The sequence below is a fragment of the Schistocerca gregaria genome, chromosome 2 (assembly GCF_023897955.1).
Source record: "Schistocerca gregaria isolate iqSchGreg1 chromosome 2, iqSchGreg1.2, whole genome shotgun sequence".
NCBI classification, from domain to species: Eukaryota; Metazoa; Arthropoda; class Insecta; order Orthoptera; family Acrididae; genus Schistocerca; species Schistocerca gregaria.
The window spans coordinates 715,522,024-715,542,923 of NC_064921.1; the positions used below are offsets into that span (position 1 = coordinate 715,522,024).

At 48.8% G+C, this 20,900-nt stretch overlaps 14 non-coding genes across 14 annotated transcripts; 7 read left to right on the forward strand and 7 right to left on the reverse strand.

Annotated features, from left to right (window-relative positions):
* The first annotated feature begins 890 nt into the window (after positions 1-890).
* On the forward strand, positions 891-962 carry Trnap-ugg (transfer RNA proline (anticodon UGG)). The gene has a single exon. It is a non-coding gene; the product is annotated as a tRNA-Pro (tRNA).
* A 635-nt stretch (positions 963-1,597) lies between these two features.
* Trnav-uac (transfer RNA valine (anticodon UAC)) lies at positions 1,598-1,670 on the reverse strand. Its single transcript has one exon. It is a non-coding gene; the product is annotated as a tRNA-Val (tRNA).
* A 2,084-nt stretch (positions 1,671-3,754) lies between these two features.
* Trnap-ugg (transfer RNA proline (anticodon UGG)) lies at positions 3,755-3,826 on the forward strand. Its single transcript has one exon. It is a non-coding gene; the product is annotated as a tRNA-Pro (tRNA).
* Positions 3,827-4,461: 635 nt separating this feature from the next.
* Trnav-uac (transfer RNA valine (anticodon UAC)) lies at positions 4,462-4,534 on the reverse strand. The gene has a single exon. It is a non-coding gene; the product is annotated as a tRNA-Val (tRNA).
* Positions 4,535-6,618: 2,084 nt separating this feature from the next.
* On the forward strand, positions 6,619-6,690 carry Trnap-ugg (transfer RNA proline (anticodon UGG)). The gene has a single exon. It is a non-coding gene; the product is annotated as a tRNA-Pro (tRNA).
* Positions 6,691-7,325: 635 nt separating this feature from the next.
* Trnav-uac (transfer RNA valine (anticodon UAC)) lies at positions 7,326-7,398 on the reverse strand. The gene has a single exon. It is a non-coding gene; the product is annotated as a tRNA-Val (tRNA).
* A 2,072-nt stretch (positions 7,399-9,470) lies between these two features.
* On the forward strand, positions 9,471-9,542 carry Trnap-ugg (transfer RNA proline (anticodon UGG)). The gene has a single exon. It is a non-coding gene; the product is annotated as a tRNA-Pro (tRNA).
* Positions 9,543-10,177: 635 nt separating this feature from the next.
* Positions 10,178-10,250, reverse strand: Trnav-uac (transfer RNA valine (anticodon UAC)). Its single transcript has one exon. It is a non-coding gene; the product is annotated as a tRNA-Val (tRNA).
* Positions 10,251-12,334: 2,084 nt separating this feature from the next.
* Positions 12,335-12,406, forward strand: Trnap-ugg (transfer RNA proline (anticodon UGG)). Its single transcript has one exon. It is a non-coding gene; the product is annotated as a tRNA-Pro (tRNA).
* A 635-nt stretch (positions 12,407-13,041) lies between these two features.
* On the reverse strand, positions 13,042-13,114 carry Trnav-uac (transfer RNA valine (anticodon UAC)). The gene has a single exon. It is a non-coding gene; the product is annotated as a tRNA-Val (tRNA).
* A 2,072-nt stretch (positions 13,115-15,186) lies between these two features.
* Positions 15,187-15,258, forward strand: Trnap-ugg (transfer RNA proline (anticodon UGG)). The gene has a single exon. It is a non-coding gene; the product is annotated as a tRNA-Pro (tRNA).
* A 635-nt stretch (positions 15,259-15,893) lies between these two features.
* On the reverse strand, positions 15,894-15,966 carry Trnav-uac (transfer RNA valine (anticodon UAC)). The gene has a single exon. It is a non-coding gene; the product is annotated as a tRNA-Val (tRNA).
* Positions 15,967-18,050: 2,084 nt separating this feature from the next.
* Trnap-ugg (transfer RNA proline (anticodon UGG)) lies at positions 18,051-18,122 on the forward strand. The gene has a single exon. It is a non-coding gene; the product is annotated as a tRNA-Pro (tRNA).
* A 635-nt stretch (positions 18,123-18,757) lies between these two features.
* Trnav-uac (transfer RNA valine (anticodon UAC)) lies at positions 18,758-18,830 on the reverse strand. Its single transcript has one exon. It is a non-coding gene; the product is annotated as a tRNA-Val (tRNA).
* Between the last annotated feature and the right edge of the window lie 2,070 nt (positions 18,831-20,900).

The following is a 20,900-nucleotide window of genomic DNA, read 5'->3' on the forward strand; positions in this document are numbered from 1 at the left end:
TCTCCAACGTTTGCTTTTGCAGTACATTCCGCAATCTTTTCGTTATGAGTCGTCTGTTTCGGTTTCCCGATGTAGTTTTGCTCACAGCTCCCGACTTCTCTTAACCCCGAGCCACCACTAGCCGAAAATTCCGCACTGCAGTCTGGTCTATCTGCAGCGCTCGATAAGAGCATCGCGGTCGTTCCTGAGCTAATGAAACGGCCGTATCTGTAGTTGTTCCCAGATGTCTCCCACAGCAACGGCCTCCCGGACGCCTGCATTACAGGAGTACGCCACTACTCCCAGCCATACAATTGCATTTGAAAGCAGAATAACATGAGCTACAGAGCAACTCCGATTTTTGTGTCTGACCTACTTCTAATGATACTGTGGTCGGTTTACTTACTACTATCGCTGCTGGACAAAGCAGACCAGTTGAAAGCCACACGGTATTCTTGTAAAGAACAGGTAATGGAAATTTAGGTAAAACGATATCAAAAAAAGTTGCGTGGTGGAGCGACACATACAGTTGGCTCTTCGTAGATGATCATTGCTGCACGGAATAATTCTTAAGGCACCGACGCCTTCAGGAGTCGTGTTTGGAAGTTTTGCTTGCAGTATATTCCGCTATCTTTTCGTTATGAGTTGGTGTTTCGGATTCCCGGTGTTCTTTTGTTTAGTGCATTTGCCTTCCCTTGACACTGAGAAACCACATGACGAAAGTGAAACACCACCGTCTGTTCATCTGCAGAGCGCGATGAAATTATTCACTCTACATTCATTGCCTTTAATATTCTTGCCATCAGTGGTGGGCGCTGCCTTCAGAAAGCGCTTTTCTTCCTGATTTACATGAAAGTTTGTGTTTTTCGGAGGTGGACTGCTTGGGATTACCTTCACTGCTAGCAGCAGGTGGCTCGTTGGTCTAGGGGTATGATTCCTGCTTTGGGTGCAGGAGGTCCCGAGTTCAAATCCCGGACGAGCCCTACCGTTTTGACCGTGCTGAAGAGTAGGTGTAGCTCACCCACGTTTGTAGCTCTGCAATGAAGAAGAGATGCGTGCCGCAGCACGCTGTGTGTGGCCCTACGGTCATGAAGGGACGTTTGATATGGCAAGAATCTGATACCAGTAAATTACATAGGTCGATTTCTGTAGAAGAGCCGACAGTAATCTTGCATGCAACGGAAAACAAAGGTTGTCTTTGCAGAACGTGTGCACCGTGATTGGAGACGAAGCTCAATCGTGGAGCAGTCTACCTTCATCTGATTAGCGACAACGTCAACCAAAGCGTGGGATACAAGACTGAGCGTAGTTAAGAGTTTCTCACTATTAGTTACGTTCACACTTCAACAGAGTTGTGACAAGGCGAGTGCAAAGAGCTCAGGAAAGCCAGTATGAAGCGAACTTGAAGTAGTCTTGAAGAAATGGATACTAAATTTTGCAGGCCAGAATGGAGCTACGAGCGTTCTGAGTTACTGAATACCGGTGCACTATGGGAGTAAGAGCATTTGACAGTAAAATAACGCGATATCGGTGTAGCATACGACATTTATTATCCCTGCATACGCAGACGTGACGTTATCTCGGAAATGGAATCCGAAAACGGGTTTAAAAAAAGTCGTGCTTCCGCCCGGGGTCGAACCGGGGACCTTCAGCGTGTAAAGCAGACGTGATAACCGCTACACCACGGAAACGACGGTTTTGCCGTTGTACTACCTGGAAAACCGTAGTTCCAACAGATTTTTCCTGCGTAAGCAAGGGCATCGGCTACGAGCTCCGTCCGATTCTAGAAGTTGCTATAGTAAAAGACAACGATAAAAACAATCAAACCGCAACAGCCAGGGAGAACGCTGGGTGAGCAGTAGCTCTGCACGGTGACACCAAGAACGGAGGCGTTACTCATGTGCATCGAGAAGGCTCGTTGGTCTCGGGGAATGATCCCTGCTTCGGGTGCAGGAGGTCCCGGGTTCAAATCCCGGACGAGCCCTTGCGTTTCGTGCAAACGTGTGGCGACTACTGGCATGCCGGCGGCTGTTCCGCGCATTTCCAGCCCTCCAGGTAAGCACAAAAACCAAGTAGCCGCTTCTGAAAGAGTTTCATGTATCATTTGAGCCATCTGCAGCCTGGTGGTTGGACGTTTGAAATTGATTTAAATGTTCACCGTAGAGATTGTAGCAAGTGTCTTGTTGAGTGCGACAAAAATGTGTTTCCGCCCGGAATCGAACCGGTGACGTTCTGCGTGTTGGCAGACGTGATAACCGCTACACCACGGAAACTGCTACGCTGTGAGCTCCACATGTGACACAACTTGAGGACGATCGCAACTTTGGCGTAAAAATCACTTTGCGGAAACGCACAATGCAGGAATTTCGCATTCGTACCTAACAATCGCCAGCACCCTTGCCTGTCTGAATGCCACCATGAATAAGAGCCCAAGAAGTCGTCGGCAATGAACGCGGCCGAGTCCTCGGTAGCATCAGCTACTCTTGCTTTCCGTAAGAGCTACCGTCCATTCGCGCAGTCGCTATTGCAAATGATGTCACCAAAAGCAATCACTTCGTTAGCGGCAAGGAGCCCGGGCCCAGCGGTAGCTTCTACATGGAGGCACCAGCAGCCCCGACAGGCCGCCGCTGGCGCGCCGGCGCCCGGACCCGCGACCCCTAATGACGTTGCAGTCGATGTATTTCTTAATATCGCTTTTCGAAGAAGCAAGCCAGGTGTAAATCACACAGTATTTTACTGATGATCTGGAAACGCAAATTTAGAACAAGTAGAACATTATATAAAATTTTGTTGTGTGGTCGAGCGGTACCCACCCTTCGCTCTTCCCAGATTATCGTTGCTGCACGGAATGATTGTTAAAGCAGCGACGGCTTCAGAGTTCGTCTTCTCCAACGTTTGCTTTTGCAGTACATTCCGCAATCTTTTCGTTATGAGTCGTCTGTTTCGGTTTCCCGATGTAGTTTTGCTCACAGCTCCCGACTTCTCTTAACCCCGAGCCACCACTAGCCGAAAATTCCGCACTGCAGTCTGGTCTATCTGCAGAGCTCGATAAGAGCATCGCGGTCGTTCCTGAGCTAATGAAACGGCCGTATCTGTAGTTGTTCCCAGATGTCTCCCACAGCAACGGCCTCCCGGACGCCTGCATTACAGGAGTACGCCACTACTCCCAGCCATACAATTGCATTTGAAAGCAGAATAACATGAGCTACAGAGCAACTCCGATTTTTGTGTCTGACCTACTTCTAATGATACTGTGGTCGGTTTACTTACTACTATCGCTGCTGGACGAAGCAGACCAGTTGAAAGCCACACGGTATTCTTGTAAAGAACAGGTAATGGAAATTTAGGTAAAACGATATCAAAAAAAGTTGCGTGGTGGAGCGACACATACAGTTGGCTCTTCGTAGATGATCATTGCTGCACGGAATAATTCTTAAGGCACCGACGCCTTCAGGAGTCGTGTTTGGAAGTTTTGCTTGCAGTATATTCCGCTATCTTTTCGTTATGAGTTGGTGTTTCGGATTCCCGGTGTTCTTTTGTTTAGTGCATTTGCCTTCCCTTGACACTGAGAAACCACATGACGAAAGTGAAACACCACCGTCTGTTCATCTGCAGAGCGCGATGAAATTATTCACTCTACATTCATTGCCTTTAATATTCTTGCCATCAGTGGTGGGCGCTGCCTTCAGAAAGCGCTTTTCTTCCTGATTTACATGAAAGTTTGTGTTTTTCGGAGGTGGACTGCTTGGGATTACCTTCACTGCTAGCAGCAGGTGGCTCGTTGGTCTAGGGGTATGATTCCTGCTTTGGGTGCAGGAGGTCCCGGGTTCAAATCCCGGACGAGCCCTACCGTTTTGACCGTGCTGAAGAGTAGGTGTAGCTCACCCACGTTTGTAGCTCTGCAATGAAGAAGAGATGCGTGCCGCAGCACGCTGTGTGTGGCCCTACGGTCATGAAGGGACGTTTGATATGGCAAGAATCTGATACCAGTAAATGACATAGGCCGATTTCTGTAGAAGAGCCGACAGTAATCTTGCATGCTACGGAAAACAAAGGTTGTCTTTGCAGAACGTGTGCACCGTGATTGGAGACGAAGCTCAATCGTGGAGCAGTCTACCTTCATCTGATTAGCGACAACGTCAACCAAAGCGTGGGATACAAGACTGAGCGTAGTTAAGAGTTTCTCACTATTAGTTACGTTCACACTTCAACAGAGTTGTGACAAGGCGAGTGCAAAGAGCTCAGGAAAGCCAGTATGAAGCGAACTTGAAGTAGTCTTGAAGAAATGGATACTAAATTTTGCAGGCCAGAATGGAGCTACGAGCGTTCTGAGTTACTGAATACCGGTGCACTATGGGAGTAAGAGCATTTGACAGTAAAATAACGCGGTATCGGTGTAGCATACGACATTTATTATCCCTGCATACGCAGACGTGACGTTATCTCGGAAATGGAATCCGAAAACGGGTTTAAAAAAAGTCGTGCTTCCGCCCGGGGTCGAACCGGGGACCTTCAGCGTGTAAAGCAGACGTGATAACCGCTACACCACGGAAACGACGGTTTTGCCGTTGTACTACCTGGAAAACCGTAGTTCCAACAGATTTTTCCTGCGTAAGCAAGGGCATCGGCTACGAGCTCCGTCCGATTCTAGAAGTTGCTATAGTAAAAGACAACGATAAAAACAATCAAACCGCAACAGCCAGGGAGAACGCTGGGTGAGCAGTAGCTCTGCACGGTGACACCAAGAACGGAGGCGTTACTCATGTGCATCGAGAAGGCTCGTTGGTCTCGGGGAATGATCCCTGCTTCGGGTGCAGGAGGTCCCGGATTCAAATCCCGGACGAGCCCTTGCGTTTCGTGCAAACGTGTGGCGACTACTGGCATGCCGGCGGCTGTTCCGCGCATTTCCAGCCCTCCAGGTAAGCACAAAAACCAAGTAGCCGCTTCTGAAAGAGTTTCATGTATCATTTGAGCCATCTGCAGCCTGGTGGTTGGACGTTTGAAATTGATTTAAATGTTCACCGTAGAGATTGTAGCAAGTGTCTTGTTGAGTGCGACAAAAATGTGTTTCCGCCCGGAATCGAACCGGTGACGTTCTGCGTGTTGGCAGACGTGATAACCGCTACACCACGGAAACTGCTACGCTGTGAGCTCCACATGTGACACAACTTGAGGACGATCGCAACTTTGGCGTAAAAATCACTTTGCGGAAACGCACAATGCAGGAATTTCGCATTCGTACCTAACAATCGACAGCACCCTTGCCTGTCTGAATGCCACCATGAATAAGAGCCCAAGAAGTCGTCGGCAATGAACGCGGCCGAATCCTCGGTAGCATCAGCTACTCTTGCTTTCCGTACGAGCTACCGTCAATTCGCGCAGTCGCTATTGCAAATGATGTCACCAAAAGCAATCACTTCGTTAGCGGCAAGGAGCCCGGGCCCAGCGGTAGCTTCTACATGGAGGCACCAGCAGCCCCGACAGGCCGCCGCTGGCGCGCCGGCGCCCGGACCCGCGACCCCTAATGACGTTGCAGTCGATGTATTTCTTAATATCGCTTTTCGAAGAAGCAAGCCAGGTGTAAATCACACAGTATTTTACTGATGATCTGGAAACGCAAATTTAGAACAAGTAGAACATTATATAAAATTTTGTTGTGTGGTCGAGCGGTACCCACCCTTCGCTCTTCCCAGATTATCGTTGCTGCACGGAATGATTGTTAAAGCAGCGACGGCTTCAGAGTTCGCCTTCTCCAACGTTTGCTTTTGCAGTACATTCCGCAATCTTTTCGTTATGAGTCGTCTGTTTCGGTTTCCCGATGTAGTTTTGCTCACAGCTCCCGACTTCCCTTAACCCCGAGCCACCACTAGCCGAAAATTCCGCACTGCAGTCTGGTCTATCTGCAGAGCTCGATAAGAGCATCGCGGTCGTTCCTGAGCTAATGAAACGGCCGTATCTGTAGTTGTTCCCAGATGTCTCCCACAGCAACGGCCTCCCGGACGCCTGCATTACAGGAGTACGCCACTACTCCCAGCCATACAATTGCATTTGAAAGCAGAATAACATGAGCTACAGAGCAACTCCGATTTTTGTGTCTGACCTACTTCTAATGATACTGTGGTCGGTTTACTTACTACTATCGCTGCTGGACGAAGCAGACCAGTTGAAAGCCACACGGTATTCTTGTAAAGAACAGGTAATGGAAATTTAGGTAAAACGATATCAAAAAAAGTTGCGTGGTGGAGCGACACATACAGTTGGCTCTTCGTAGATGATCATTGCTGCACGGAATAATTCTTAAGGCACCGACGCCTTCAGGAGTCGTGTTTGGAAGTTTTGCTTGCAGTATATTCCGCTATCTTTTCGTTATGAGTTGGTGTTTCGGATTCCCGGTGTTCTTTTGTTTAGTGCATTTGCCTTCCCTTGACACTGAGAAACCACATGACGAAAGTGAAACACCACCGTCTGTTCATCTGCAGAGCGCGATGAAATTATTCACTCTACATTCATTGCCTTTAATATTCTTGCCATCAGTGGTGGGCGCTGCCTTCAGAAAGCGCTTTTCTTCCTGATTTACATGAAAGTTTGTGTTCCTCGGAGGTGGACTGCTTGGGATTACCTTCACTGCTAGCAGCAGGTGGCTCGTTGGTCTAGGGGTATGATTCCTGCTTTGGATGCAGGAGGTCCCGGGTTCAAATCCCGGACGAGCCCTACCGTTTTGACCGTGCTGAAGAGTAGGTGTAGCTCACCCACGTTTGTAGCTCTGCAATGAAGAAGAGATGCGTGCCGCAGCACGCTGTGTGTGGCCCTACGGTCATGAAGGGACGTTTGATATGGCAAGAATCTGATACCAGTAAATTACATAGGTCGATTTCTGTAGAAGAGCCGACAGTAATCTTGCATGCTACGGAAAACAAAGGTTGTCTTTGCAGAACGTGTGCACCGTGATTGGAGACGAAGCTCAATCGTGGAGCAGTCTACCTTCATCTGATTAGCGACAACGTCAACCAAAGCGTGGGATACAAGACTGAGCGTAGTTAAGAGTTTCTCACTATTAGTTACGTTCACACTTCAACAGAGTTGTGACAAGGCGAGTGCAAAGAGCTCAGGAAAGCCAGTATGAAGCGATCTTGAAGTAGTCTTGAAGAAATGGATACTAAATTTTGCAGGCCAGAATGGAGCTACGAGCGTTCTGAGTTACTGAATACCGGTGCACTATGGGAGTAAGAGCATTTGACAGTAAAATAACGCGATATCGGTGTAGCATACGACATTTATTATCCCTGCATACGCAGACGTGACGTTATCTCGGAAATGGAATCCGAAAACGGGTTTAAAAAAAGTCGTGCTTCCGCCCGGGATCGAACCGGGGACCTTCAGCGTGTAAAGCAGACGTGATAACCGCTACACCACGGAAACGACGGTTTTGCCGTTGTACTACCTGGAAAACCGTAGTTCCAACAGATTTTTCCTGCGTAAGCAAGGGCATCGGCTACGAGCTCCGTCCGATTCTAGAAGTTGCTATAGTAAAAGACAACGATAAAAACAATCAAACCGCAACAGCCAGGGAGAACGCTGGGTGAGCAGTAGCTCTGCACGGTGACACCAAGAACGGAGGCGTTACTCATGTGCATCGAGAAGGCTCGTTGGTCTCGGGGAATGATCCCTGCTTCGGGTGCAGGAGGTCCCGGGTTCAAATCCCGGACGAGCCCTTGCGTTTCGTGCAAACGTGTGGCGACTACTGGCATGCCGGCGGCTGTTCCGCGCATTTCCAGCCCTCCAGGTAAGCACAAAAACCAAGTAGCCGCTTCTGAAAGAGTTTCATGTATCATTTGAGCCATCTGCAGCCTGGTGGTTGGACGTTTGAAATTGATTTAAATGTTCACCGTAGAGATTGTAGCAAGTGCGACAAAAATGTGTTTCCGCCCGGAATCGAACCGGTGACTTCCTGCGTGTTGGCAGACGTGATAACCGCTACACCACGGAAACTGCTACGCTGTGAGCTCCACATGTGACACAACTTGAGGACGATCGCAACTTTGGCGTAAAAATCACTTTGCGGAAACGCACAATGCAGGAATTTCGCATTCGTACCTAACAATCGCCAGCACCCTTGCCTGTCTGAATGCCACCATGAATAAGAGCCCAAGAAGTCGTCGGCAATGAACGCGGCCGAGTCCTCGGTAGCATCAGCTACTCTTGCTTTCCGTACGAGCTACCGTCAATTCGCGCAGTCGCTATTGCAAATGATGTCACCAAAAGCAATCACTTCGTTAGCGGCAAGGAGCCCGGGCCCAGCGGTAGCTTCTACATGGAGGCACCAGCAGCCCCGACAGGCGGCCGCTGGCGCGCCGGCGCCCGGACCCGCGACCCCTAATGACGTTGCAGTCGATGTATTTCTTAATATCGCTTTTCGAAGAAGCAAGCCAGGTGTAAATCACACAGTATTTTACTGATGATCTGGAAACGCAAATTTAGAACAAGTAGAACATTATATAAAATTTTGTTGTGTGGTCGAGCGGTACCCACCCTTCGCTCTTCCCAGATTATCGTTGCTGCACGGAATGATTGTTAAAGCAGCGACGGCTTCAGAGTTCGTCTTCTCCAACGTTTGCTTTTGCAGTACATTCCGCAATCTTTTCGTTATGAGTCGTCTGTTTCGGTTTCCCGATGTAGTTTTGCTCACAGCTCCCGACTTCTCTTAACCCCGAGCCACCACTAGCCGAAAATTCCGCACTGCAGTCTGGTCTATCTGCAGAGCTCGATAAGAGCATCGCGGTCGTTTCTGAGCTAATGAAACGGCCGTATCTGTAGTTGTTCCCAGATGTCTCCCACAGCAACGGCCTCCCGGACGCCTGCATTACAGGAGTACGCCACTACTCCCAGCCATACAATTGCATTTGAAAGCAGAATAACATGAGCTACAGAGCAACTCCGATTTTTGTGTCTGACCTACTTCTAATGATACTGTGGTCGGTTTACTTACTACTATCGCTGCTGGACGAAGCAGACCAGTTGAAAGCCACACGGTATTCTTGTAAAGAACAGGTAATGGAAATTTAGGTAAAACGATATCAAAAAAAGTTGCGTGGTGGAGCGACACATACAGTTGGCTCTTCGTAGATGATCATTGCTGCACGGAATAATTCTTAAGGCACCGACGCCTTCAGGAGTCGTGTTTGGAAGTTTTGCTTGCAGTATATTCCGCTATCTTTTCGTTATGAGTTGGTGTTTCGGATTCCCGGTGTTCTTTTGTTTAGTGCATTTGCCTTCCCTTGACACTGAGAAACCACATGACGAAAGTGAAACACCACCGTCTGTTCATCTGCAGAGCGCGATGAAATTATTCACTCTACATTCATTGCCTTTAATATTCTTGCCATCAGTGGTGGGCGCTGCCTTCAGAAAGCGCTTTTCTTCCTGATTTACATGAAAGTTTGTGTTTTTCGGAGGTGGACTGCTTGGGATTACCTTCACTGCTAGCAGCAGGTGGCTCGTTGGTCTAGGGGTATGATTCCTGCTTTGGGTGCAGGAGGTCCCGGGTTCAAATCCCGGACGAGCCCTACCGTTTTGACCGTGCTGAAGAGTAGGTGTAGCTCACCCACGTTTGTAGCTCTGCAATGAAGAAGAGATGCGTGCCGCAGCACGCTGTGTGTGGCCCTACGGTCATGAAGGGACGTTTGATATGGCAAGAATCTGATACCAGTAAATTACATAGGTCGATTTCTGTAGAAGAGCCGACAGTAATCTTGCATGCAACGGAAAACAAAGGTTGTCTTTGCAGAACGTGTGCACCGTGATTGGAGACGAAGCTCAATCGTGGAGCAGTCTACCTTCATCTGATTAGCGACAACGTCAACCAAAGCGTGGGATACAAGACTGAGCGTAGTTAAGAGTTTCTCACTATTAGTTACGTTCACACTTCAACAGAGTTGTGACAAGGCGAGTGCAAAGAGCTCAGGAAAGCCAGTATGAAGCGAACTTGAAGTAGTCTTGAAGAAATGGATAATAAATTTTGCAGGCCAGAATGGAGCTACGAGCGTTCTGAGTTACTGAATACCGGTGCACTATGGGAGTAAGAGCATTTGACAGTAAAATAACGCGATATCGGTGTAGCATACGACATTTATTATCCCTGCATACGCAGACGTGACGTTATCTCGGAAATGGAATCCGAAAACGGGTTTAAAAAAAGTCGTGCTTCCGCCCGGGGTCGAACCGGGGACCTTCAGCGTGTAAAGCAGACGTGATAACCGCTACACCACGGAAACGACGGTTTTGCCGTTGTACTACCTGGAAAACCGTAGTTCCAACAGATTTTTCCTGCGTAAGCAAGGGCATCGGCTACGAGCTCCGTCCGATTCTAGAAGTTGCTATAGTAAAAGACAACGATAAAAACAATCAAACCGCAACAGCCAGGGAGAACGCTGGGTGAGCAGTAGCTCTGCACGGTGACACCAAGAACGGAGGCGTTACTCATGTGCATCGAGAAGGCTCGTTGGTCTCGGGGAATGATCCCTGCTTCGGGTGCAGGAGGTCCCGGGTTCAAATCCCGGACGAGCCCTTGCGTTTCGTGCAAACGTGTGGCGACTACTGGCATGCCGGCGGCTGTTCCGCGCATTTCCAGCCCTCCAGGTAAGCACAAAAACCAAGTAGCCGCTTCTGAAAGAGTTTCATGTATCATTTGAGCCATCTGCAGCCTGGTGGTTGGACGTTTGAAATTGATTTAAATGTTCACCGTAGAGATTGTAGCAAGTGTCTTGTTGAGTGCGACAAAAATGTGTTTCCGCCCGGAATCGAACCGGTGACGTTCTGCGTGTTGGCAGACGTGATAACCGCTACACCACGGAAACTGCTACGCTGTGAGCTCCACATGTGACACAACTTGAGGACGATCGCAACTTTGGCGTAAAAATCACTTTGCGGAAACGCACAATGCAGGAATTTCGCATTCGTACCTAACAATCGACAGCACCCTTGCCTGTCTGAATGCCACCATGAATAAGAGCCCAAGAAGTCGTCGGCAATGAACGCGGCCGAGTCCTCGGTAGCATCAGCTACTCTTGCTTTCCGTACGAGCTACCGTCAATTCGCGCAGTCGCTATTGCAAATGATGTCACCAAAAGCAATCACTTCGTTAGCGGCAAGGAGCCCGGGCCCAGCGGTAGCTTCTACATGGAGGCACCAGCAGCCCCGACAGGCGGCCGCTGGCGCGCCGGCGCCCGGACCCGCGACCCCTAATGACGTTGCAGTCGATGTATTTCTTAATATCGCTTTTCGAAGAAGCAAGCCAGGTGTAAATCACACAGTATTTTACTGATGATCTGGAAACGCAAATTTAGAACAAGTAGAACATTATATAAAATTTTGTTGTGTGGTCGAGCGGTACCCACCCTTCGCTCTTCCCAGATTATCGTTGCTGCACGGAATGATTGTTAAAGCAGCGACGGCTTCAGAGTTCGTCTTCTCCAACGTTTGCTTTTGCAGTACATTCCGCAATCTTTTCGTTATGAGTCGTCTGTTTCGGTTTCCCGATGTAGTTTTGCTCACAGCTCCCGACTTCTCTTAACCCCGAGCCACCACTAGCCGAAAATTCCGCACTGCAGTCTGGTCTATCTGCAGAGCTCGATAAGAGCATCGCGGTCGTTCCTGAGCTAATGAAACGGCCGTATCTGTAGTTGTTCCCAGATGTCTCCCACAGCAACGGCCTCCCGGACGCCTGCATTACAGGAGTACGCCACTACTCCCAGCCATACAATTGCATTTGAAAGCAGAATAACATGAGCTACAGAGCAACTCCGATTTTTGTGTCTGACCTACTTCTAATGATACTGTGGTCGGTTTACTTACTACTATCGCTGCTGGACGAAGCAGACCAGTTGAAAGCCACACGGTATTCTTGTAAAGAACAGGTAATGGAAATTTAGGTAAAACGATATCAAAAAAAGTTGCGTGGTGGAGCGACACATACAGTTGGCTCTTCGTAGATGATCATTGCTGCACGGAATAATTCTTAAGGCACCGACGCCTTCAGGAGTCGTGTTTGGAAGTTTTGCTTGCAGTATATTCCGCTATCTTTTCGTTATGAGTTGGTGTTTCGGATTCCCGGTGTTCTTTTGTTTAGTGCATTTGCCTTCCCTTGACACTGAGAAACCACATGACGAAAGTGAAACACCACCGTCTGTTCATCTGCAGAGCGCGATGAAATTATTCACTCTACATTCATTGCCTTTAATATTCTTGCCATCAGTGGTGGGCGCTGCCTTCAGAAAGCGCTTTTCTTCCTGATTTACATGAAAGTTTGTGTTTTTCGGAGGTGGACTGCTTGGGATTACCTTCACTGCTAGCAGCAGGTGGCTCGTTGGTCTAGGGGTATGATTCCTGCTTTGGATGCAGGAGGTCCCGGGTTCAAATCCCGGACGAGCCCTACCGTTTTGACCGTGCTGAAGAGTAGGTGTAGCACACCCACGTTTGTAGCTCTGCAATGAAGAAGAGATGCGTGCCGCAGCACGCTGTGTGTGGCCCTACGGTCATGAAGGGACGTTTGATATGGCAAGAATCTGATACCAGTAAATTACATAGGTCGATTTCTGTAGAAGAGCCGACAGTAATCTTGCATGCTACGGAAAACAAAGGTTGTCTTTACAGAACGTGTGCACCGTGATTGGAGACGAAGCTCAATCGTGGAGCAGTCTACCTTCATCTGATTAGCGACAACGTCAACCAAAGCGTGGGATACAAGACTGAGCGTAGTTAAGAGTTTCTCACTATTAGTTACGTTCACACTTCAACAGAGTTGTGACAAGGCGAGTGCAAAGAGCTCAGGAAAGCCAGTATGAAGCGATCTTGAAGTAGTCTTGAAGAAATGGATACTAAATTTTGCAGGCCAGAATGGAGCTACGAGCGTTCTGAGTTACTGAATACCGGTGCACTATGGGAGTAAGAGCATTTGACAGTAAAATAACGCGATATCGGTGTAGCATACGACATTTATTATCCCTGCATACGCAGACGTGACGTTATCTCGGAAATGGAATCCGAAAACGGGTTTAAAAAAAGTCGTGCTTCCGCCCGGGATCGAACCGGGGACCTTCAGCGTGTAAAGCAGACGTGATAACCGCTACACCACGGAAACGACGGTTTTGCCGTTGTACTACCTGGAAAACCGTAGTTCCAACAGATTTTTCCTGCGTAAGCAAGGGCATCGGCTACGAGCTCCGTCCGATTCTAGAAGTTGCTATAGTAAAAGACAACGATAAAAACAATCAAACCGCAACAGCCAGGGAGAACGCTGGGTGAGCAGTAGCTCTGCACGGTGACACCAAGAACGGAGGCGTTACTCATGTGCATCGAGAAGGCTCGTTGGTCTCGGGGAATGATCCCTGCTTCGGGTGCAGGAGGTCCCGGGTTCAAATCCCGGACGAGCCCTTGCGTTTCGTGCAAACGTGTGGCGACTACTGGCATGCCGGCGGCTGTTCCGCGCATTTCCAGCCCTCCAGGTAAGCACAAAAACCAAGTAGCCGCTTCTGAAAGAGTTTCATGTATCATTTGAGCCATCTGCAGCCTGGTGGTTGGACGTTTGAAATTGATTTAAATGTTCACCGTAGAGATTGTAGCAAGTGCGACAAAAATGTGTTTCCGCCCGGAATCGAACCGGTGACGTTCTGCGTGTTGGCAGACGTGATAACCGCTACACCACGGAAACTGCTACGCTGTGAGCTCCACATGTGACACAACTTGAGGACGATCGCAACTTTGGCGTAAAAATCACTTTGCGGAAACGCACAATGCAGGAATTTCGCATTCGTACCTAACAATCGACAGCACCCTTGCCTGTCTGAATGCCACCATGAATAAGAGCCCAAGAAGTCGTCGGCAATGAACGCGGCCGAGTCCTCGGTAGCATCAGCTACTCTTGCTTTCCGTACGAGCTACCGTCAATTCGCGCAGTCGCTATTGCAAATGATGTCACCAAAAGCAATCACTTCGTTAGCGGCAAGGAGCCCGGGCCCAGCGGTAGCTTCTACATGGAGGCACCAGCAGCCCCGACAGGCCGCCGCTGGCGCGCCGGCGCCCGGACCCGCGACCCCTAATGACGTTGCAGTCGATGTATTTCTTAATATCGCTTTTCGAAGAAGCAAGCCAGGTGTAAATCACACAGTATTTTACTGATGATCTGGAAACGCAAATTTAGAACAAGTAGAACATTATATAAAATTTTGTTGTGTGGTCGAGCGGTACCCACCCTTCGCTCTTCCCAGATTATCGTTGCTGCACGGAATGATTGTTAAAGCAGCGACGGCTTCAGAGTTCGTCTTCTCCAACGTTTGCTTTTGCAGTACATTCCGCAATCTTTTCGTTATGAGTCGTCTGTTTCGGTTTCCCGATGTAGTTTTGCTCACAGCTCCCGACTTCTCTTAACCCCGAGCCACCACTAGCCGAAAATTCCGCACTGCAGTCTGGTCTATCTGCAGAGCTCGATAAGAGCATCGCGGTCGTTTCTGAGCTAATGAAACGGCCGTATCTGTAGTTGTTCCCAGATGTCTCCCACAGCAACGGCCTCCCGGACGCCTGCATTACAGGAGTACGCCACTACTCCCAGCCATACAATTGCATTTGAAAGCAGAATAACATGAGCTACAGAGCAACTCCGATTTTTGTGTCTGACCTACTTCTAATGATACTGTGGTCGGTTTACTTACTACTATCGCTGCTGGACGAAGCAGACCAGTTGAAAGCCACACGGTATTCTTGTAAAGAACAGGTAATGGAAATTTAGGTAAAACGATATCAAAAAAAGTTGCGTGGTGGAGCGACACATACAGTTGGCTCTTCGTAGATGATCATTGCTGCACGGAATAATTCTTAAGGCACCGACGCCTTCAGGAGTCGTGTTTGGAAGTTTTGCTTGCAGTATATTCCGCTATCTTTTCGTTATGAGTTGGTGTTTCGGATTCCCGGTGTTCTTTTGTTTAGTGCATTTGCCTTCCCTTGACACTGAGAAACCACATGACGAAAGTGAAACACCACCGTCTGTTCATCTGCAGAGCGCGATGAAATTATTCACTCTACATTCATTGCCTTTAATATTCTTGCCATCAGTGGTGGGCGCTGCCTTCAGAAAGCGCTTTTCTTCCTGATTTACATGAAAGTTTGTGTTTTTCGGAGGTGGACTGCTTGGGATTACCTTCACTGCTAGCAGCAGGTGGCTCGTTGGTCTAGGGGTATGATTCCTGCTTTGGGTGCAGGAGGTCCCGGGTTCAAATCCCGGACGAGCCCTACCGTTTTGACCGTGCTGAAGAGTAGGTGTAGCTCACCCACGTTTGTAGCTCTGCAATGAAGAAGAGATGCGTGCCGCAGCACGCTGTGTGTGGCCCTACGGTCATGAAGGGACGTTTGATATGGCAAGAATCTGATACCAGTAAATTACATAGGTCGATTTCTGTAGAAGAGCCGACAGTAATCTTGCATGCAACGGAAAACAAAGGTTGTCTTTGCAGAACGTGTGCACCGTGATTGGAGACGAAGCTCAATCGTGGAGCAGTCTACCTTCATCTGATTAGCGACAACGTCAACCAAAGCGTGGGATACAAGACTGAGCGTAGTTAAGAGTTTCTCACTATTAGTTACGTTCACACTTCAACAGAGTTGTGACAAGGCGAGTGCAAAGAGCTCAGGAAAGCCAGTATGAAGCGAACTTGAAGTAGTCTTGAAGAAATGGATACTAAATTTTGCAGGCCAGAATGGAGCTACGAGCGTTCTGAGTTACTGAATACCGGTGCACTATGGGAGTAAGAGCATTTGACAGTAAAATAACGCGATATCGGTGTAGCATACGACATTTATTATCCCTGCATACGCAGACGTGACGTTATCTCGGAAATGGAATCCGAAAACGGGTTTAAAAAAAGTCGTGCTTCCGCCCGGGGTCGAACCGGGGACCTTCAGCGTGTAAAGCAGACGTGATAACCGCTACACCACGGAAACGACGGTTTTGCCGTTGTACTACCTGGAAAACCGTAGTTCCAACAGATTTTTCCTGCGTAAGCAAGGGCATCGGCTACGAGCTCCGTCCGATTCTAGAAGTTGCTATAGTAAAAGACAACGATAAAAACAATCAAACCGCAACAGCCAGGGAGAACGCTGGGTGAGCAGTAGCTCTGCACGGTGACACCAAGAACGGAGGCGTTACTCATGTGCATCGAGAAGGCTCGTTGGTCTCGGGGAATGATCCCTGCTTCGGGTGCAGGAGGTCCCGGGTTCAAATCCCAGACGAGCCCTTGCGTTTCGTGCAAACGTGTGGCGACTACTGGCATGCCGGCGGCTGTTCCGCGCATTTCCAGCCCTCCAGGTAAGCACAAAAACCAAGTAGCCGCTTCTGAAAGAGTTTCATGTATCATTTGAGCCATCTGCAGCCTGGTGGTTGGACGTTTGAAATTGATTTAAATGTTCACCGTAGAGATTGTAGCAAGTGTCTTGTTGAGTGCGACAAAAATGTGTTTCCGCCCGGAATCGAACCGGTGACGTTCTGCGTGTTGGCAGACGTGATAACCGCTACACCACGGAAACTGCTACGCTGTGAGCTCCACATGTGACACAACTTGAGGACGATCGCAACTTTGGCGTAAAAATCACTTTGCGGAAACGCACAATGCAGGAATTTCGCATTCGTACCTAACAATCGACAGCACCCTTGCCTGTCTGAATGCCACCATGAATAAGAGCCCAAGAAGTCGTCGGCAATGAACGCGGCCGAGTCCTCGGTAGCATCAGCTACTCTTGCTTTCCGTAAGAGCTACCGTCAATTCGCGCAGTCGCTATTGCAAATGATGTCACCAAAAGCAATCACTTCGTTAGCGGCAAGGAGCCCGGGCCCAGCGGTAGCTTCTACATGGAGGCACCAGCAGCCCCGACAGGCCGCCGCTGGCGCGCCGGCGCCCGGACCCGCGACCCCTAATGACGTTGCAGTCGATGTATTTCTTAATATCGCTTTTCGAAGAAGCAAGCCAGGTGTAAATCACACAGTATTTTACTGATGATCTGGAAACGCAAATTTAGAACAAGTAGAACATTATATAAAATTTTGTTGTGTGGTCGAGCGGTACCCACCCTTCGCTCTTCCCAGATTATCGTTGCTGCACGGAATGATTGTTAAAGCAGCGACGGCTTCAGAGTTCGTCTTCTCCAACGTTTGCTTTTGCAGTACATTCCGCAATCTTTTCGTTATGAGTCGTCTGTTTCGGTTTCCCGATGTAGTTTTGCTCACAGCTCCCGACTTCTCTTAACCCCGAGCCACCACTAGCCGAAAATTCCGCACTGCAGTCTGGTCTATCTGCAGAGCTCGATAAGAGCATCGCGGTCGTTTCTGAGCTAATGAAACGGCCGTATCTGTAGTTGTTCCCAGATGTCTCCCACAGCAACGGCCTCCCGGACGCCTGCATTACAGGAGTACGCCACTACTCCCAGCCATACAATTGCATTTGAAAGCAGAATAACATGAGCTACAGAGCAACTCCGATTTTTGTGTCTGACCTACTTCTAATGATACTGTGGTCGGTTTACTTACTACTATCGCTGCTGGACGAAGCAGACCAGTTGAAAGCCACACGGTATTCTTGTAAAGAACAGGTAATGGAAATTTAGGTAAAACGATATCAAAAAAAGTTGCGTGGTGGAGCGACACATACAGTTGGCTCTTCGTAGATGATCATTGCTGCACGGAATAATTCTTAAGGCACCGACGCCTTCAGGAGTCGTGTTTGGAAGTTTTGCTTGCAGTATATTCCGCTATCTTTTCGTTATGAGTTGGTGTTTCGGATTCCCGGTGTTCTTTTGTTTAGTGCATTTGCCTTCCCTTGACACTGAGAAACCACATGACGAAAGTGAAACACCACCGTCTGTTCATCTGCAGAGCGCGATGAAATTATTCACTCTACATTCATTGCCTTTAATATTCTTGCCATCAGTGGTGGGCGCTGCCTTCAGAAAGCGCTTTTCTTCCTGATTTACATGAAAGTTTGTGTTCCTCGGAGGTGGAGTGCTTGGGATTACCTTCACTGCTAGCAGCAGGTGGCTCGTTGGTCTAGGGGTATGATTCCTGCTTTGGGTGCAGGAGGTCCCGGGTTCCAATCCCGGACGAGCCCTACCGTTTTGACCGTGCTGAAGAGTAGGTGTAGCTCACCCACGTTTGTAGCTCTGCAATGAAGAAGAGATGCGTGCCGCAGCACGCTGTGTGTGGCCCTACGGTCATGAAGGGACGTTTGATATGGCAAGAATCTGATACCAGTAAATTACATAGGTCGATTTCTGTAGAAGAGCCGACAGTAATCTTGCATGCTACGGAAAACAAAGGTTGTCTTTGCAGAACGTGTGCACCGTGATTGGAGACGAAGCTCAATCGTGGAGCAGTCTACCTTCATCTGATTAGCGACAACGTCAACCAAAGCGTGGGATACAAGACTGAGCGTAGTTAAGAGTTTCTCACTATTAGTTACGTTCACACTTCAACAGAGTTGTGACAAGGCGAGTGCAAAGAGCTCAGGAAAGCCAGTATGAAGCGAACTTGAAGTAGTCTTGAAGAAATGGATACTAAATTTTGCAGGCCAGAATGGAGCTACGAGCGTTCTGAGTTACTGAATACCGGTGCACTATGGGAGTAAGAGCATTTGACAGTAAAATAACGCGATATCGGTGTAGCATACGACATTTATTATCCCTGCATACGCAGACGTGACGTTATCTCGGAAATGGAATCCGAAAACGGGTTTTAAAAAAGTCGTGCTTCCGCCCGGGGTCGAACCGGGGACCTTCAGCGTGTAAAGCAGACGTGATAACCGCTACACCACGGAAACGACGGTTTTGCCGTTGTACTACCTGGAAAACCGTAGTTCCAACAGATTTTTCCTGCGTAAGCAAGGGCATCGGCTACGAGCTCCGTCCGATTCTAGAAGTTGCTATAGTAAAAGACAACGATAAAAACAATCAAACCGCAACAGCCAGGGAGAACGCTGGGTGAGCAGTAGCTCTGCACGGTGACACCAAGAACGGAGGCGTTACTCATGTGCATCGAGAAGGCTCGTTGGTCTCGGGGAATGATCCCTGCTTCGGGTGCAGGAGGTCCCGGGTTCAAATCCCGGACGAGCCCTTGCGTTTCGTGCAAACGTGTGTCGACTACTGGCATGCTGGCGGCTGTTCCGCGCATTTCCAGCCCTCCAGGTAAGCACAAAAACCAAGTAGCCGCTTCTGAAAGAGTTTCATGTATCATTTGAGCCATCTGCAGCCTGGTGGTTGGACGTTTGAAATTGATTTAAATGTTCACCGTAGAGATTGTAGCAAGTGTCTTGTTGAGTGCGACAAAAATGTGTTTCCGCCCGGAATCGAACCGGTGACGTTCTGCGTGTTGGCAGACGTGATAACCGCTACACCACGGAAACTGCTACGCTGTGAGCTCCACATGTGACACAACTTGAGGACGATCGCAACTTTGGCGTAAAAATCACTTTGCGGAAACGCACAATGCAGGAATTTCGCATTCGTACCTAACAATCGACAGCACCCTTGCCTGTCTGAATGCCACCATGAATAAGAGCCCAAGAAGTCGTCGGCAATGAACGCGGCCGAGTCCTCGGTAGCATCAGCTACTCTTGCTTTCCGTAAGAGCTACCGTCAATTCGCGCAGTCGCTATTGCAAATGATGTCACCAAAAGCAATCACTTCGTTAGCGGCAAGGAGCCCGGGCCCAGCGGTAGCTTCTACATGGAGGCACCAGCAGCCCCGACAGGCCGCCGCTGGCGCGCCGGCGCCCGGACCCGCGACCCCTAATGACGTTGCAGTCGATGTATTTCTTAATATCGCTTTTCGAAGAAGCAAGCCAGGTGTAAATCACACAGTATTTTACTGATGATCTGGAAACGCAAATTTAGAACAAGTAGAACATTATATAAAATTTTGTTGTGTGGTCGAGCGGTACCCACCCTTCGCTCTTCCCAGATTATCGTTGCTGCACGGAATGATTGTTAAAGCAGCGACGGCTTCAGAGTTCGTCTTCTCCAACGTTTGCTTTTGCAGTACATTCCGCAATCTTTTCGTTATGAGTCGTCTGTTTCGGTTTCCCGATGTAGTTTTGCTCACAGCTCCCGACTTCTCTTAACCCCGAGCCACCACTAGCCGAAAATTCCGCACTGCAGTCTGGTCTATCTGCAGAGCTCGATAAGAGCATCGCGGTCGTTCCTGAGCTAATGAAACGGCCGTATCTGTAGTTGTTCCCAGATGTCTCCCACAGCAACGGCCTCCCGGACGCCTGCATTACAGGAGTACGCCACTACTCCCAGCCATACAATTGCATTTGAAAGCAGAATAACATGAGCTACAGAGCAACTCCGATTTTTGTGTCTGACCTACTTCTAATGATACTGTGGTCGGTTTACTTACTACTATCGCTGCTGGACGAAGCAGACCAGTTGAAAGCCACACGGTATTCTTGTAAAGAACAGGTAATGGAAATTTAGGTAAAACGATATCAAAAAAAGTTGCGTGGTGGAGCGACACATACAGTTGGCTCTTCGTAGATGATCATTGCTGCACGGAATAATTCTTAAGGCACCGACGCCTTCAGGAGTCGTGTTTGGAAGTTTTGCTTGCAGTATATTCCGCTATCTTTTCGTTATGAGTTGGTGTTTCGGATTCCCGGTGTTCTTTTGTTTAGTGCATTTGCCTTCCCTTTACACTGAGAAACCACATGACGAAAGTGAAACACCACCGTCTGTTCATCTGCAGAGGGCGATGAAATTATTCACTCTACATTCATTGCCTTTAATATTCTTGCCATCAGTGGTGGGCGCTGCCTTCAGAAAGCGCTTTTCTTCCTGATTTACATGAAAGTTTGTGTTCCTCGGAGGTGGACTGCTTGGGATTACCTTCAC